This window comes from Panthera leo, chromosome D2 (genome assembly GCF_018350215.1).
Source record: "Panthera leo isolate Ple1 chromosome D2, P.leo_Ple1_pat1.1, whole genome shotgun sequence".
In the NCBI taxonomy this organism is placed as follows: Eukaryota; Metazoa; Chordata; class Mammalia; order Carnivora; family Felidae; genus Panthera; species Panthera leo.
The window spans coordinates 27545734-27562840 of record NC_056689.1 but is presented as its reverse complement, the minus strand read 5'-3'; the positions used below and the strand labels follow the sequence as shown (position 1 = coordinate 27562840).

The 17107-nt window shown below is 36.9% G+C and overlaps 1 protein-coding gene across 5 annotated transcripts in view; it reads left to right on the top strand.

Moving 5' to 3' along the window:
* Nucleotides 1-17107, top strand: part of CTNNA3 (catenin alpha 3) — a 1696848-nt gene that overhangs the window by 832977 nt on the left and 846764 nt on the right. The gene's annotated exons all lie outside the window — the stretch shown is intronic.

Sequence of the window (17107 nt, the reverse complement as noted above, 5' to 3'; positions counted from 1 at the left end):
AATATATATATATTTATATACATATATATGTATATATATATATGTATGTATATATATACACACACATATATACACATATATACACACACGTATATATGTGTATGTATGTATATATACACATGTATATATACACACATGTATATACACATGTATATATACACGTGTATATATACATATTCTTACATATATATGTATGTGTGTGTATATATGTACATGTGTGTGTGTGTGTGTATATATATATATATATATATATGTATATATATATATATATATTAGATAGAGACACTGCCTAATTAAGGCACAATGCTTAATAAAGAATCACTGTGGGGTACCTGGGTGGCTCAGTGGGTTAAGCATCCACCTTCGGCTCAGGTCATGGTCTCAGGTCATGATCTCACAGCTCATGAGTTCAAGCCCTGCATCGGGCTCTCTGCTGTCAGCACAGAGCCCTCTTTGAATCCTCTGTACCCCTCTCTCTTTGCCCCTCCCCCACTTGTTCTCTCTCACTCTCTCTCTCCGAAAATAAATTAAAAAAAAAAAAAAAACTAAAAAAAAAAAGGTCACCAGGTATGACTTGCAATTTCTAGGTATCAGTTTTAATATCTTTTCACTTTCCCAGCAGCAAGTACTACCAAGCTAACATTCAGCATCCTACACATACCAGAGCACTGATTACTTAAATATGTGGATACTTTCAACTGATAGACCGCAACTCCTAACCCTGCTGTCTCTAGCGCCTGAGTGCTTATGCCCGTGCTGAAGTGTGGTGCTCACAAACGCCTGCTTGCCAGATATTTTCAGCAACACTGCCTTTACTCCCACCCCACATTACCATTTACTGCTTCATGCTCAATATTAGTCTTATCAATACAGAAAATATTCCACTTAATTATAGTATCAAGAACTCACAAGAATCAGTATCTTCTGTTCTTCCATAAGTCATAAAAATTAAAATCTTGTTAAATGGATTGTATGCTTACATTGATTTAGCAGGAGGAATAGTGCATTTTTGTGAATTTAGATGCCTTTAATCCATAAATATCGACTTTAGTTTTTTCATAAGAACAAAGTTTTAGTAAGCATATAAATACAGTGAAAAGATGTTTTACTTATAAAATGGTAGAAAAAAATTATTTTTTCACATGCTTGTACTAATTAACGCACTTGTTGTTTATAAAGTATCCCACTGAACTAAAAATGTGCTTATTACATATGATTCTTACCTACTTAATAAAGTACTTAAACATTTCTTATATTTATAGTCCAGCTTCAACTGTACCCATCTGTAATTATCCAGGATCCCTCAACTTCCATATCTTTAAAATAGTTGTGTAATCTAGGTTCACACCAAATTGACTGACACCTCCTTACAATCAGGTGCAAGAAAATCAAGTTTTGGTTTTTTATATATAGGTGACTGTGAAAGACTGGCCCAGGGCAGTTGTTTGAGTTCATTCTTTCAGTGATTGCTAGTATGGTTCTTCAAATGCAATATTTGTGTGTTTCTGTATTTTTTTGTTAACCTGTAATGTTCTTACTGCATAATGTTATATCTGTATTTTATGACCCATGATTTCTAGCTAGTTCATTTAGCTGTTTCCCTGAGGATGATGGAAGGAGGAGTTAATATCCTCAGCTTTCTAACAGCAGACACTGAAAAGGATCATGCCTGTCTCTTACTTACTGACTCTCTAAGCCACACTGCAAGAAATATTACAGGCAACAGATAGTTTCATTTTCAATTTAGACACCCATTATTTGATGTTTACAGGCCATTTCTAATTCTGAGTCCAGAATTTATGGTTTGTTCTGGCGATTATCATCACAGCAATCTCCTGCAACTCAGCTGTGCTTCATTGGGAGCTCGGTGCTGCTTTATCAGTCTTCCCTGACGTCTGGAACTGATATATAACACCACGTCCAAATCACCCCAGCTCAGAGAGACTTGGTTTATGACTCCCAAGATATCTGTCTCTTCTGCTGGGGAGGCCAGTTTGCACAGCCTCAGTTAAGGGGAAACTTGACCCTTGGGAAGAAGAGCAGTGTTCATTAAACAAACAAAAAAACTAACATGTAAGACTCTGCACCCCTCTTGACCAAAATTAGATGATATCATTAATTAAATTAAATTTACTTGTTTTTTTTTTTGGTACCAAATAATAATGAACCCAAGGTGTTACCTAGTTTGCCTTGCAAACATAAGATCAAGAGTGACGTATAAATCACCTGAAGAGATGGTAAAATAGTGGCAGTGATTTATTTGGAAGTATAGCCACATTTCAAATGGTTATTTTATAGTCTCCCTTTTGAACATACAGCATTTAGTTTTACCTCTAAGATGCATGGATATTTTCAGGGCTCTGTTTGATAGCATTGATTAAATTTTACTGAAAGACCTTAGAAATCTCTGTGTACTAGTGCTCTGTAGAAGAATCACTCCCTATGTTTGCATTTTTGAAAGGATATGGTAGCAGATGCATTTATGACATGTGCCAAAGGCCAAATGATATTTCATTTTAAATCTTGCTGATCATATAGAGAATGAGAATATCTTTTGCCTCCAGGGTCTGCCTACTTTTGTGCTTTCCCTGTGGCCTGTCACTTGCCTCTCATCCCTTCAAGGGGGATTAGAACTAACAAAACTAGACAAGGAGACTAGGCTTGGTCCTAAAACGGGTTCCTATTCCTTCTTTCCTAAATTAATAATTGTTCAGCACTTCCTTGAGAATTTACATTCTGCCACGGAGGGAGTGACAAGCCAGAGAAGGAAAGAGAGAGAAACCCACAAGAGAGGGCTATAAATGAGTCCTCCCCAACTTATGTCCAACCTCACTCACCAGGTAAGTTGCTCCACTTTGAGGGACCAATGAACTCAAAATATTCCTCCACTAGTATTTTCTCCTTAAGAAATAAAACAAAAATGTTCTTTCTTGTAGGGAAATACAGCCAGAAGGCAGTAAGTATCTCCAGTAGTACTGTTTGATAGATGGAGATCAGATCTGGAAGGGACCCCAAGAAGTCTGTTCCTTTACCCTCTTTTACAGAAGAGAAAACTGAGACCCATAGACACTATGTGATTTACCCAAGTTTACACATCCAGTAAGTGGAAAAGTTAAGACTTAAACCCACTTCTCTGACTCATTGAGTAGAGATTTTTTTTTCTCTGCATCAATGAATGAAGAAAATTTAGATGTATCTGGAGTTGGTCTTAGAACTATCAATTTGAGTACAGAAGGATTTTCTTTGAAGTCGCATTGTGAATTGTAAATCTGCATCATTCATTCTGTTAGCAGAGTGCTAGGTGAGTCTGGGATACCACTCTAAGTTGGAGTCAACTGCCCTCAGGTCTTATCTGTTTTGATGGCTTCCCTTCCCGTTGCATGACTTAAACACCACCCTGATGCTTGGTCTCTGAGAATGGTCAATATTTGGTGTATTTCTTAACAAATCCCCTTCTTCCTACTATTCCTTCCCAATAAGATTTCCAACATGTGGATGCTTCCACGGCAGCTTTTGGAGTTTAAAACTCAAATAACTAGGATGTTCAAAAAGCAAGTAAAATATCATTATTATATTTTTTTATCTCTCACTGTCACTTTTTTTCCTTTCAATTGAAGTCTAGTTGATATGTAATGTTACATTGGTTTCAGGTGTACATTGTAGTGATTTGGTAAGTCTATGCATTATGCTGTGCTCACCACAAGTGTGCCGACCTTCTGTCAGCATACAAGGCTATTACAATATCATTGACTGTATTCCCTGTGCTGTACCTTTTATTCCTGTGACTTACTCATTCCATAACTGGAAGGCTATATCTCCCACTCCCTTTCACCCATTTTGCCCATCCCTCTATACACCTCCCCTCTGGCAGCCATCAGTTTGTTTTCTGTATTTATGGGTCTGTTTCTGCTTTTTGTTTGTTCATTTGTTTTGTTGTTTTTTAGAGTACACATATAATTAAAATCATTTAATATTTGTATTTCTCTGTTTGACTTATTTCACGTAACAGAAAACCCTCTAGGTTCATGTATGTTGCCAAAGGGTGGCAAGATCTTGTCTTTTTTATGGCTGAGTAATATTCCATCACACACACACACACACACACACACACACACACACACACGAGCAGGGGAGGGGCAGAGAGAGAGGGAGAGAGAGAGAATCCCGGGCAGGCAGAGCCCTACGTGAGCTAAAACCCATCAACCATGAGATCATGACCTGAGCTGAAATCAAGAGTCAGAAGCTTAACCAACTGAGTCACCCAGTCACCCTCCCCACTATCCCTTTAATTTTATACAGTATAGTAAATTCTTCACCTAATCCTGGAAGAAAAATAAAGAAATGTCAAACATTTTTTTTTAGTTATCTTAGGTGTTTTGTGTCACTTTCTTTTTCTAATCAGTAGTTAGAATGTAATTGTCCAAACGTGTATTTTGATTTAAATTGGGCCCAAATTTCCCACAGTTTGGGCCCATTGCAGGTAGGAAATCAATAGTTGGGAAAGAGAAGTCATTGGCTTTTTCTCCCATCCCCCTTTTCTGGCATGAAGCAAGGGGAAAGAGGAGAGGTAAGGGGAATAGCAAAGCTATTACTGGCTCCCTGTGTGTTGAAAACTGACTTTCCCCCAAGACTTACTGTGTCAGTTAGGGTCTCAGCAAGAGAAAACAGGGTATGTCAAGCTGGTAATTTGAGGAAAATGTATTAAAGGGCTTATTTACATAGATGTGGACAAGTTTGGGGGATCAACAAGGGATGAGGCATAGCAACTGTAAGGAGCCCACCCATATCCAGGCCTGAAGGAACAAGTGAGGGAGTGGTTCCTGGACCTAAGAGGGTCTCTTTATGGAGAAGTCTGCCTGACAAGTGTTGTGGTCTTCAAGAGAGAAACATGGTCAACTTAGAGCAACCCCTCAGAGTAGCAATAAGAAGATAAATACCTTACCCTTACTCCCCTCCCACCCTCTTATGACTCTTATTGTCCAAATCCACTTGAAAACAGGGAACAAGGGAGTATCTGTATGAAATCTAGGCTGCAGGGGCAGAGGGTGTGGTGAAAGGGATGGTGAGTGGATCTGGAGGGGCAAATGGAAAAATAGGCATGGGTGATTTCATGACCTCCTTGGAGGTCCACATTTTACCTGTAATTCACTTGATATGAGTGGTAGATTCTCCCACAACTGACAGCTTATTCTCAAAATCCAGCAGTTTCTATAACTCCTCATTATTTACTAACCTAGGTAGATTTAAGATTAAGAAAAAAAAAAAAAAACAGGGTCTTGGGAAAAAAACCAAGACGACCCCAGACCAGTTTTCTGTTGCATGAGGCTCATATCTAGAGCATGGAAAATGTTCAGACATTGGAATTCAGTCACTTCTGGTTATTCATCAGCAACTAGCCAGCCACCTCTCATCAGATTTCTCAAGATAGAGTTTACACCTACCCACTGAATCTCAGCTGCCAGGGATTCACACCATACTTTCTAAATGGTCCCACTGAAGTCTCTTTTATCAGACTTATGTGGGTAAGGATGTAGGGAGGAGGATGGGAATCCTAAATTAGCTTTGTTCATATAAATTCTTTCCATAAAATCTTCCCCAGTCTCCACACATTTTCACCTTTATATCTTCATTATAGATTTGAGGTTTCAGAGTCATGTAACTGGCTTTTAATTATTTCTTTTGAAAATCGTTATCTTGGTCTGGCACATCAGTGTGAAATTCCATATGTGCATCTTGATGCTTTAGTTAAAGCTAAATATTTTAAATGAAAAGAAGAATGGAAAATTTTATTTATTGTGTAGGGTCTGGAGGTAGGAGTGTGGGGAGGAAGAGAATATTTTCAAGCAGGAGTCACTGGTTCTTCTTCAGTTACACCATGTAGGTCAATATTTGTTTTGACTGCATAGAATTTCGATTATGCTTATGAGATTATTCTCTGTTAAAGATGTATACACAAATCAAGTTTTATAACAAAAATTATTTTCAGTAGGCTAAGAGGACTTGCTCTATTTATATCATATTATTGGTAAAGAAATTTCAACTGTAAAGAAAATTATTACCTGCTAATGTATTTTGAAGGAAAAATTTTCATATGCCAAGTTTCTTTAAAGTGCAAACTATTTTTTTAATGTTTCATGTTTTTATTTAAATTCTAGCTAGTTAACATATAGTGTAACACTATGTTACTTGCAGGAGTAGAATTTAATGATTCATCACTTACATATAATACCCAGTACTCATCACAATAGCCCTTCTTAATATCCATTGCCCATTAGCCCATTCCCCTGCCCACCTCCCCTCCAGCCACCCTCCGTTTGTTCTCTACCATTAAGAGTCTCTTTTGTGGTTTGCCTCCCTCTCTTTTTTTTCTTTCCCCTATGTTTGTCTGTTTTGTTTCTTAAATTCTACATATGAGTGAAATCATATGGTATTTGCCTTTCTCTGACTTATTTTGCTTAGCATAATAATCTCTAGCTCCATTCACATCTTTAAAGTGTAACACCTATCTTTATTTAAGTTTTATCCTTGCCACAGTATCTGACTCTTTGACTTATGAACCTTGAAAGTTCTAACTGAAGATAACAATGACAGAAAGTGTTTATTTTGATCATTAAAGAATAAATCTGTGGTATTTTTATTTTATAGTATTAAAAATAAACATGTCTGCAACGTACAGGGTACAGTTAATGGTGAAAGTGAAAACAATAATTAGAATCGTGGAAATCTATCTGGTTTGTATTTTGTATGCGTGAGCCACAGAAACACTTTGTTAGATGGTCTATAATAAACTACATAAAGCTCACTGTTGGCTGAAGTTTGACATATTGAGTATAATTAAACTGTGAAAACCTGGCTCAGGAAATAAAAAGAGTAAGAATTATACGTAAGAAACTGTAGAAATGACAAGATAAAATTTTAATGAGATCAGTATTGTTTTAATACTCTACCTCCCAAAGCATTGTAGAGACAGAAAAATTGCTAGAGTACAGTTGTTCCTTTTAAAAGATGGAAAATTATTTGTTTGGACTATGTGTTTAATGCCATGTCATTACTTATTAGACTCTGGCAGTGGCTTTTAATATGATAAAAAAAGATATTTGCCATAAGAACTCAAGGTATAATTGACAGCATAAAATATCATGTTCTACTTTCTTACAGATGCCCTTATATTAGCATGAAGCCTGTTTTCTTTATTGGTAGGCAGTCTCCTGAAGCTGGCTTCTGGGTCAAGCATCACAAAATCAAAAAGATTTCTAGAATGAGCCAGACCACCTTCTGAAATAACCTTTGACAATGACTCAATAAAGAGATTTTGGAAAATGAAATGTCAGTAAAGACATGATGTGCAATTTAACCATTAATTGAAATAAGAGGACTTGTGAACTTGGGCCTGTCTGGCTCTCTATATTTTTGTCTACATTGACTTCTGTGAAGATTATGCTATTGTCCATGACTCAGTAACATGATCTCTACAGTCTTTCTGACGACCATGGCAAATCCTCCTTAAATAGGTCTGTATGGTGTTTCATATGTTCATTAATTCATCTATCAGTTCAGTCATTTTTTGAAATTATTCAAATCAAAAAAATATGGAGCATCTATTACAGCCAACCACTGCTGGAAATATAGCAGTGAATAAAAATAATTTCTGCTCTATACCCCCAGTGATCTTACAGATAACTGTTTGTATTGCTAATAATGAGAATTTATTAAATGTCAGTAGTAAGGCAGTTGCGGCCTTGCATGTCTATGTACATTTATTTTGTTTAACTCACACAACTACTCCTCAAACAGGCATTGTCATCTTCATATAGATGCGGAGGCTGACGCTTAGCCTACCTAACTAGCATGTGGTCACTTTGTTAATTAGTCTTGGAACTAAGATTCGAAGAATATCTATCTGATCCTATTCTACTTTTAATGGCAATTTAACACAAATGTTATTTTAAATGCAACGCAATTGATATAAAATGTCCTGAACAGCTGAGACAATAAGTCAAGTTTCAAAAGAAGAGACATTATTTTAATCTGTTTGTATACCAATACCACAACTGACTGATTTAGTCAATTTTGATTGTGATGAGGCAGACTTATTTCTTTGCTTTAAACCATTAATCCCCAAAGCTATGATTTATGCAAACAGAAACAACAAAGAAGGTACACTCTGCACACACAAAGACAAAACCTGTGAAGCTGACAGGTTTTCTATTATTTTGTTATGTCAAAAATAGTATAAAAATAAGATACTGTACCATTAAATAAAGCCATCATTTTATAAAAGAAATAACAACAAAAGTTTAACATAAAAAGTGAAAACGCTCAGATTAAAGGACAACTCTTATAAATAAATAACTCAATTATCTGTATGATTGCATTTTTACCTTATGAGTCCTGAGATGAGAATTTAGAAACCATTAATGTACACAATATCTTTGGATCCTGCCCTGAACCTAAGTAAAACCTTCAATTTTGAATATATTCCCTTTATTTAATAGTAATCATAGCATGATTTATAGAAACAGTCACTGACCTAGGAGCTGGCAAAATTTGAAACCCATTAGAACAGGGGTCATAGCAAGTTTAGTTTAATGCTGACTCACTGAAATTAATAAACTCCATCTTTTCAATTTCTCCCTATTAAGACCAGTGTTGGTTCCAGAGTTGGGCTTGCGGCAAGGACAAGAAGGGAAGGAAGAGGGAGGGAAATGGGAGGAAGGGATTGAGGCAAGCTATCACAAAACAGAATAGCTTGAGGTGGAAATAGTGAAAGAGCCAGTGGGAAATAGAGTCTGAGGTTTCTCCTGACTCTTCAGTCTCTTGCCAAGTTACTTATCGGTCACTGCAGTGGATCTTTGCATCTGTACTTGCATGTATGTGTAACTGATTTTCCAAGGCGATATCTTTAAAAGAGAAGCCCGTGGTTTATATCCATCCCTGAGATTTAAGACTGGTTAGTAACATCACCAGTAAAACACTTTGACTTTTATTGTAGTGCAAACCCATGAATATCTCTTTCATGTTTGATGTGTGTCCATAAGCATCTCTGGTCTGAGGACACATGCAACAGGAGGCAGTGTCCTGTTCTCAGTACTAGACTAGAGGTGCACTAGACTATATACATCAACAGAGAACATGCTCTTAGAGCCAGGAGGGACTCTGAATCCAGAGATCAGTTACTGCAATGGCCTCCTTTTACAGATGCAGAGACTAAGGACAAGAGAGGTGATTCAACTCGGTTAAGGTCACGCAGGGAGCTTATTTCAGAGCTCTCATTTTCTGATCCACAGATTAAATTTCATTCTCATGCCAAGTTTATGTTAGACCTTCTTGTAGGGAATAATGACAATGATCTCTGAATAAAAATACTGATTGGATAGAGCATATGACAGCTAACAGGGTGAATATTAGTTACTTTTGTTAAAATATAAACGTGTAAATAAAGCTATTTGAATATTATTTACTATCAATAAAAATGTAGTTAACCATTTCTTCATTTATTTATTTTATCTATAGCCATTAGCTGAGTGCAGAACACTGCAGTAGATCCTAAGATTAGAGTTAAGACTTGACAATTTAGAAGATGAGGCAGGGGTGCCTGGGTGGCTCAGCCAGTTGGGTGTCTGACTTTGGCTCAGGTCATGATCTCACAGCTCCTGAGCTCCTGAGTTCAAGTTTGAGTTTGAGCCCCGTGAGGGGCTCTGTGCTGAGAGCTCAGAGCCTGGAGCCAGCCTCAGATTCTGTGTCTCCCTTTCTCTCTGCCTCTTCCCTGCTCGCTCTGCCCCCCCCCCCTCTCTCTCTCTCTCTCTCTCAAAAATAAACATTAAAAAAATTAAAAAATTAAAAAAGATGAGGCAGAGTGTAAATAGAAGGTGACAAGACATTTTGCAAGCATTATGATTGAAAAGTGTAGGGAAAATTGTAGAAATGCAAATGACAGGGTTTTCTTTTTCTTTTTTATGTTCATTTATTTATTTTGAGAGAGAGAGTGTGTGCCTGCATGCTTGTGAGGGGGGAGGGGCAGATATAGAATCCCAAGCAGGCTCTGCCTGCTGTAGTATCATCGCAGAGCCCGATGCGGGGCTCAATCTCATGAACCATGAGATCATCACCTGAGTTGGATGCTTAACAGACTGAGCCATCTAGGCACCCCAAGGAGGTTTTAATTTTTAATGCTTTATTTTTTACTGAGGAAAGTCAGAAAAGATGAAATAGAAGATGAGGTGCTTAAACTGTTTTGAGTTATGAGGTAAGAAATTTGAACAAGGAGTGATCATCAGGACATTCGAGGATAAAAGTTTAGTGTTTGGAAAAGAATAAGGAAAACAGCCAACTGGTGTAGTTCAGAAAGTGCAAGCATTAGTAACAATGGTGACACTGTTGGTAGGTATAATAATAACTGCTAACATTTCTTGAGCCTTTACTACTTGCCAGAATTTGACTATCCTTCATCTCGTAGTGTCTGATAATAGTTGTATAATATAATTACTGTATTTTATCTATTTTTATAAGGTAAGGAAGCTAAGAGTTGGAAAAATTAAGTAATTTGGCTCAGGACACATAGCTGTCAAATGATCTTAGAACACAGAATCAAACACAATTTTAACTGTCTCCACAAACTTCTATATTATTCTGCTCATTATTTTTAAGAAACAAATTTATATAATTTACATAAAATATTAATTCGGGTTTAAGTTACAGCTCATTCAAGTTGTTACAGTATGGTGGATAAAGCCTCAGATTAGACACAGCTCAATTTGATCCTACCACTTACTACATTAAGATATTTAACGGAGCCTTCAATGTCTTCATATGCAAAGGTGTGAACAGTTATCGTGAATGGCATTCCAGACAATAAATGTAAAGTACTTAGCTGGTTCCCTCTCACTGATTCTCAGTCCACCCAGCAGGCTTTGCACGGGGTGGCATTTTACTTCCCCAACAATATAAAAGTTCAAGATACTTGTGCAGTCTTTAACCTGTGTCCTTGATAAAGTTATTTTAAAAAAACCTCATTTCAAGCCTCAAAGTTAATTTTTCTTTGTTTGTTTTAGTTTTAGTCTTATGGCACAGACTTTGTTTTAGAAATATTTTTTAGTATACACTGTCAGGATGTTTTCCTGACATGCCATTCAGTAGAGTGGCATTCTAGAATAGATTTCATTTTTTATGCTTGTCTGTTTGTATGTCTTTCATGCCTGAAAAAAGTGGACTAGAATCTGTGCCTCTGCTAAGTGTTAAGCATAAAATATTTTTAAAGCTATTTCTGCAGAGAAGAACTAAATTAAAGGCATTATATTTCATCTTTACCATGAGATGAAGATTTCCCATTTAAAGGGAAATGTGTCATTTTAAAAGGTTGAATACGATGGCACACATTTAAAAAAGAAAAAAGAAAAAAATAACAAAACAACAACAAAAACATTTTTCTTGATGTTTAAATTCTGCACAGGGTTCCTCTCTGCACTGATAACATTTTCATTTGATTATGAATTAGATAAATTTTCATTTGCTTTAATATCCCTTCATATCCCTTAGTATTTGAAGCTTCATAGTTTTTTTGAGGTCAACATCATGACCTTCCTAGTTCAAATGTCTCCTTTTATTTGTACCATTAAAGATTTGTATTATGCCTTGTTTCCAACACATTTTCAACAGTTGTTTATGAAAAACATTGTACAATAAAAGTAAAATATTATTCTGTAATTCTGCTTTTTTAGAGAACATGGCCCTTTCAACAGAATTTTAAAATTAGAAAGGAATAAAGGAACAATTTGGGGCAAGTCTTCATTTTATGGATGTGGAAATTAAGGCCCAGGGATGTTATGGAATTTGCCAAAGATTAACTTTATCCAGTCTTTCTTTTCTCTATTTATTCAAGAAATAACTTTTGAGCTTCTACTCTGTGCAAAGCACTTTGCTAGATGTTATGAGGGACAAATTATGTGTGAGAAGTTTCTCTCCCTCAAGGATGATACAGTCTAGTGAGAGAGATGCATGCAGGTAAGCAGTTCACCGAAGGGCGAATACTAAAGAAATGAGCTCCTCATAGGCCCTTCAGCAGTTCCCAAACTGATATCATTATCCTTGTATTGACCTGGATTTCCCTTGAAAATGACCAGTTCAACACCATCATCACCTACAGAAACCTGGACGCCAGCCTACATTGTCCTCTTTTCTTCACCCACCCCCAGCATCTACCAGTCATCATCTTACCCGGTTTACTCAGAGTCCTTAAATCTGTTCGTTTTCTTCATCCTGACTGCCAGTGAATTAATTTAACACTTTTCCTCTTTCTGTGCACTGTTGCTGCAACTGTCTAACTCCTCTGCCTGTCCTTGTCCTTAATCTCTTTAAATAAATTGTGCAGACTCCAGCCAGATTGATGTATTTGAATAATGTTCTGTGTCATTCACTGGCTTAACTTCTGTGACTCCTAGTGGTCTATGAGATCAACCTTATTTCTTAATGTGGCAAAGACCTCCAGGATCTGGTTTCCCCTCATACTTTTTATGCTAGTTACCATACACTCTTTAAAGACTTTTGCCTTTGCTCTATCTGTCTCTGTCCACCTAGAATGGCCTTCTCTTTTATCTTCTCCTGGTTTACTGCTACCTGCCTTGCAGTATTCAACTGTTACCTCCTCAGGAATCTTTCCCTCATTCTTAATGGGAGTGCTGCTCCCATTGATCCATGGGTTACCCTGGATACCTCTATTAAATGTTGTGTTTATGTCTGTTTCTAGCATGACATGTGTGCTCCTCAAAGGCAGGCATTAGGTCTAATGTATCATTGGTCCTTGTATGGTGCCTGGTATTTAGTAGACAATAAAGAATAAAGAAGTATTGAATAGATTGAATTGTTTATTGAACAAAGTGTTATAAAAGAAGTATAAAAATATAAGACAGTATCATGGAAGTAATGAATTTCAACTGAGAAGATTAAAAAAAAAAAAAGCTTCATGTAAAATTCAGTAATTTAGTTGAGTCTTAAAAGAAGACCATGATCAGAAACGTAGAAGAGATCAAAAGTGCAAAATGAGTTTTTTAATAGGGGAAAAGTTCCTGAGTTGTGGTTGTGTTGTGCAGAAAATAAAGGGCTCAGGGGCTCCTGGGTGGATCACTCAGTTGAGTGTCAGACTCTTGATTTTGGCTCAGCTCATGATCTCACAGTTCATGGGATCAAGCCCTTCAATGAGCTCTGTGCTGTCAGTGCAAAGCCTGCTTGGGATTCTCTCTCTCTCCCCCCCACTCTCTGTCCCTCCCCTTGCTTGTACTCTCCCTCTCTCTTAAAATAAATAAACTTAAAGAAAAATAAAGGGCCCATTAAGGCATCTCATTAATGTTTGATGAGTAAATATGGGAGTAGGTCCTTGAATGCCATGATCAAGAGTCTGCTATTAATTCCATCAGCAATGGGAATAGGGTGATGGTGTTTAGAATGAAGAAGGAGCATAATTAGACCTTAAATTTATTTTCTAGAGTAAACACCTTGAGGGTTAGGCTTTTTTTGTTTCTTGCTCACTATTTTATTCTCAAATAAAAGATGACTTGTATAAAAGTAGAACCTAATTATATATCTGAATAAACAAAGATGTTTTAGAACAGTACTGTCTGATATACCTTTCTGCAATGAGGGAAATGTTCTGTATTTGTGCTATACACTATAGTCCCACCAGACACATGTAGCTATTGCCTACTTTAAGGAACTTAGGAATTGAATTTTTAATGTTCTTTAATTTTAATTAATTTATATTTAAATTTAAGTAGCCACATGTGCCTAGTGGCTATTATGTTGGACAACACAGTGTAGAAAGTTCTCCCTCGCAGAGTCCCAACAGAAAACAGATGGAACATTCAAATTAGGATAATTCAAGAACTTATTTATAAAGAGACTTTTTCCAAATGTGTGGGCAGCTTTAAGGGAACCACAAGAGAGAGTGCAATTAACTGTGGTAGTGACATGGGAGCAATGGTGAGACAGATTTGATGGAATATTCATAGTTGAGATTATAATCCTGGATCACACTGGGACAGTATTTATAACGTGCAATAAAACTTTTAATGGCATTTCATTGAATGAAATCTATGTTCAGAGCTGTTCTTTTCAATAAAGTCTTCCCTGACAGTTTATTTACTTATGAGGAATGTGATTGCCTTCCCTGTACAGTGCTGATCTGTGCTGTGTTTTCTGTTTTTCACCCGGTACTCCACTGTGAGTGGTACCTTTTCCATTAGCGGGATTGTGCTGACTTAATGATGACTCCTATCAAGTCTCCTTTAAGAAGCATCCTCTCTTCTGAGCACCTAGAATGTAGGCAGACTCTGACTGTTATCTGTGGTTATGTTTTAATATCCTGCCCTTTCTGTCCCTTACTTTAGTATACACAATTCACCTTCAGTCCTAGCTCATTGCTTGATGATTTGTTAAGGCTTTGAAAACAGAAGGAATGAGGGCTTTTAAGCAGGATGGGACTATTTCTCCTTGCTTTATTTATTTTTATGCCATGCAAAAGGAATAAAGAGGCATAAAATGGCTTGACTGAGCCAAATAAATCTGGATAAATAGAACAAGGACCCAATAAAAAGCTGGAGGTGAAAAGAAGAAAGGTGGGGGCTGGGGGGAGGATACAGGGAAGGAAGAAAGGAAGATTTTATACTTTCTGTAATGATAGGGGCTGTTTATTATTACCTAGAGAACAAAATGTCTTTGACCCAATGAAAAACTTTTAACTAAGATTAAGCTCTGAGTAGAAATTAGGAAATCATCTTTATAGTCCTTATTTAATCCCTTCAGGTTGTCGCCTCCTGTCATCCTTTATTGAAATTTTGTATGCCACGGCGGCTTGCTCTAAGAAGGTTGACATCTTTTAGTTGTTTTGATGAATCTTCTCACAGGAGCTAGTGAGTTTCTATGATCAACACAGCAGGAATCTCCCATATTATTTATGATGTCCTGTGTGTGTTAGGGCGGGGACCCTTCGTCTGTCCCACCCCTGACTCCTTTGATTATCTCTGTTTTCATAAAGTTGAAAGAGACAACCAAAGCTACACTGCATGAAACTTGAAAATATGGGCTAGGTTATTTAGGTAAAATTAGAAACTGTCTTATATAGCCCATTGTGTATCTGTTTATGCCATTGCCTTACATGGCTCTGCATTAACTTTTTATAATTCTCTACTGCTACCATGGATAATGCTGCATAGGAGCTGTGAAGGTAGCCACAACTTTCATCTGGGTAATTGCCACCATTGCTTTTATTGCTCTGACATCTATTTATCTCTATTTCTCCCTCCCTCTTCTCTCCACTTCCTCACTAGATACAGTCTCCATCATGTACACATTGCACACTCATTGTCAAAAAGAAAAAGTGGTAAAAGACTTATTAGTCCCCTATTGTGTTTCCCCCTAGAAGGCATCTGGAAATGTGTGTGACCAATATTTGGCTATCATAGTACCTAAGAGTTGTTACTGGAATTTAGTAGACAGGGGCCCATGGATGCCAAACATCTTGCAGTGTGTGATGATCTTAAATGATAGTGATTTTTTTTCCATCTTAAATATCAGTAACACCATTACTGAGAAAATCTAGGTGTAACTGAGGTTTAGGTGGGTACCAGTAACCTCAGCTAGTAGAGGATTTTAGCTGTGCTTGATGGGTAGATTCTAAAATGTCCTCAAGAATCTAGTATGACACCTTCCTGGCATTTGGTAGGCCCCTAATAAAACCATGTTGTGTTTTGAATAAAGTTCAAAATGGGAGAAATAGTCCCATCCTGCTTAAAGAGGACTAGTCCTTATAGAGGACTAGTCAACACCATTCAGTAAGTCATCTGCAAGTTACTTTCAGGAATAGAAAAAAAATAAGCTTAATAAGCTTTGCTTGTCAATATCAAGATGCTAACAGTATTGTAAGAGTGATGAACCTGCATAGAAACAAGTATATTGGGAAATTTTCAAAGTGCTATTGGAACAAGGAAAGGTGAGAGTTTACTCTTGAGCAGAGTTGGTGGGGAAAACTCTTTATGGAAACCATTGAGGAACAGGTGGATTTTAACAGCAGGTTTTTTTGGTAGACACTTGCTGAAGTCGAGAGTACATTATATATACAAGGACTCGGGAGAAGAGATAGACATGACTAGGAATATTGTTACAGGGAAGGATAGTACTTGAGAAGATGTGACAGAATATAGGACTAAAAAAGATAGGTTGGGATAGAGTACAGATGGTCCTGAACTTCTTGTAAAGAAGTCTTTTCACTGGAAGCTATGGATTTATGTGTGAATGTAGTCATTGGGCGCAATATATGACACACTGCCTAATGGGCTATACTTTGCCTCAGTTTCCTTCTTCATGGAGTCTGTGCTGTAAACTCCCTCAGTTATCAGAGGCTTAAACTTACCGTCCTGATTTTCAAGGTCTCCTCTCAAGAGCCCTTTTCAGTTTATTAATTTAAATGGTAGCAATTTTCTTAGAGGTGAATCGCATAATGATTTTTTTCAATCTTTTTTATACAAGATAGCACTGAAAAAAAGTATGATTAGATTCAATTCGGTTGTCTCCCACAAAAGTAATATGTAGAAAATACCAACCAAGGTGACTCTCTGTGTGCTTAATAGCCTAAAGATTTAGGTTAGGGATATAACAGAGAACTATTCTGCTTAAAAAATGAAAAGGTGTTGCACAAATTATCTTAAAGAGCCAAAAACAGCGTCCAGTTCCTACTTGAAACAATTTGTTCTTGGAATATTGTCAGCTAAAATTGTGGTCAACTTTTGCAAATTGTATGAATTTGCACTGCATATTTTATTTAGTGTTTAGCAAAACTCCAATATGGCTCTGCATAACTTACACAATACACCATGAAAATGACTTCAGAAACTCCCACAGAAGTTGACAAATTGGGCATCTAATGCTTTTAAGCTAATTGCATGCTTAGAGGTTAAAAAGTCGACTTGTTAAGAATGAAGATCAGAGTTTCTTGGAGATAATGCTCTGCCGGCTGCCACACTGAATGCAACCCAGCCCTGTATCAGAAATATTACAGAAGCTTAAGGAAGAAAATAATGTGAGCTTTAATCACCATTCTACTTAGTCTTAAGTGAAGTGC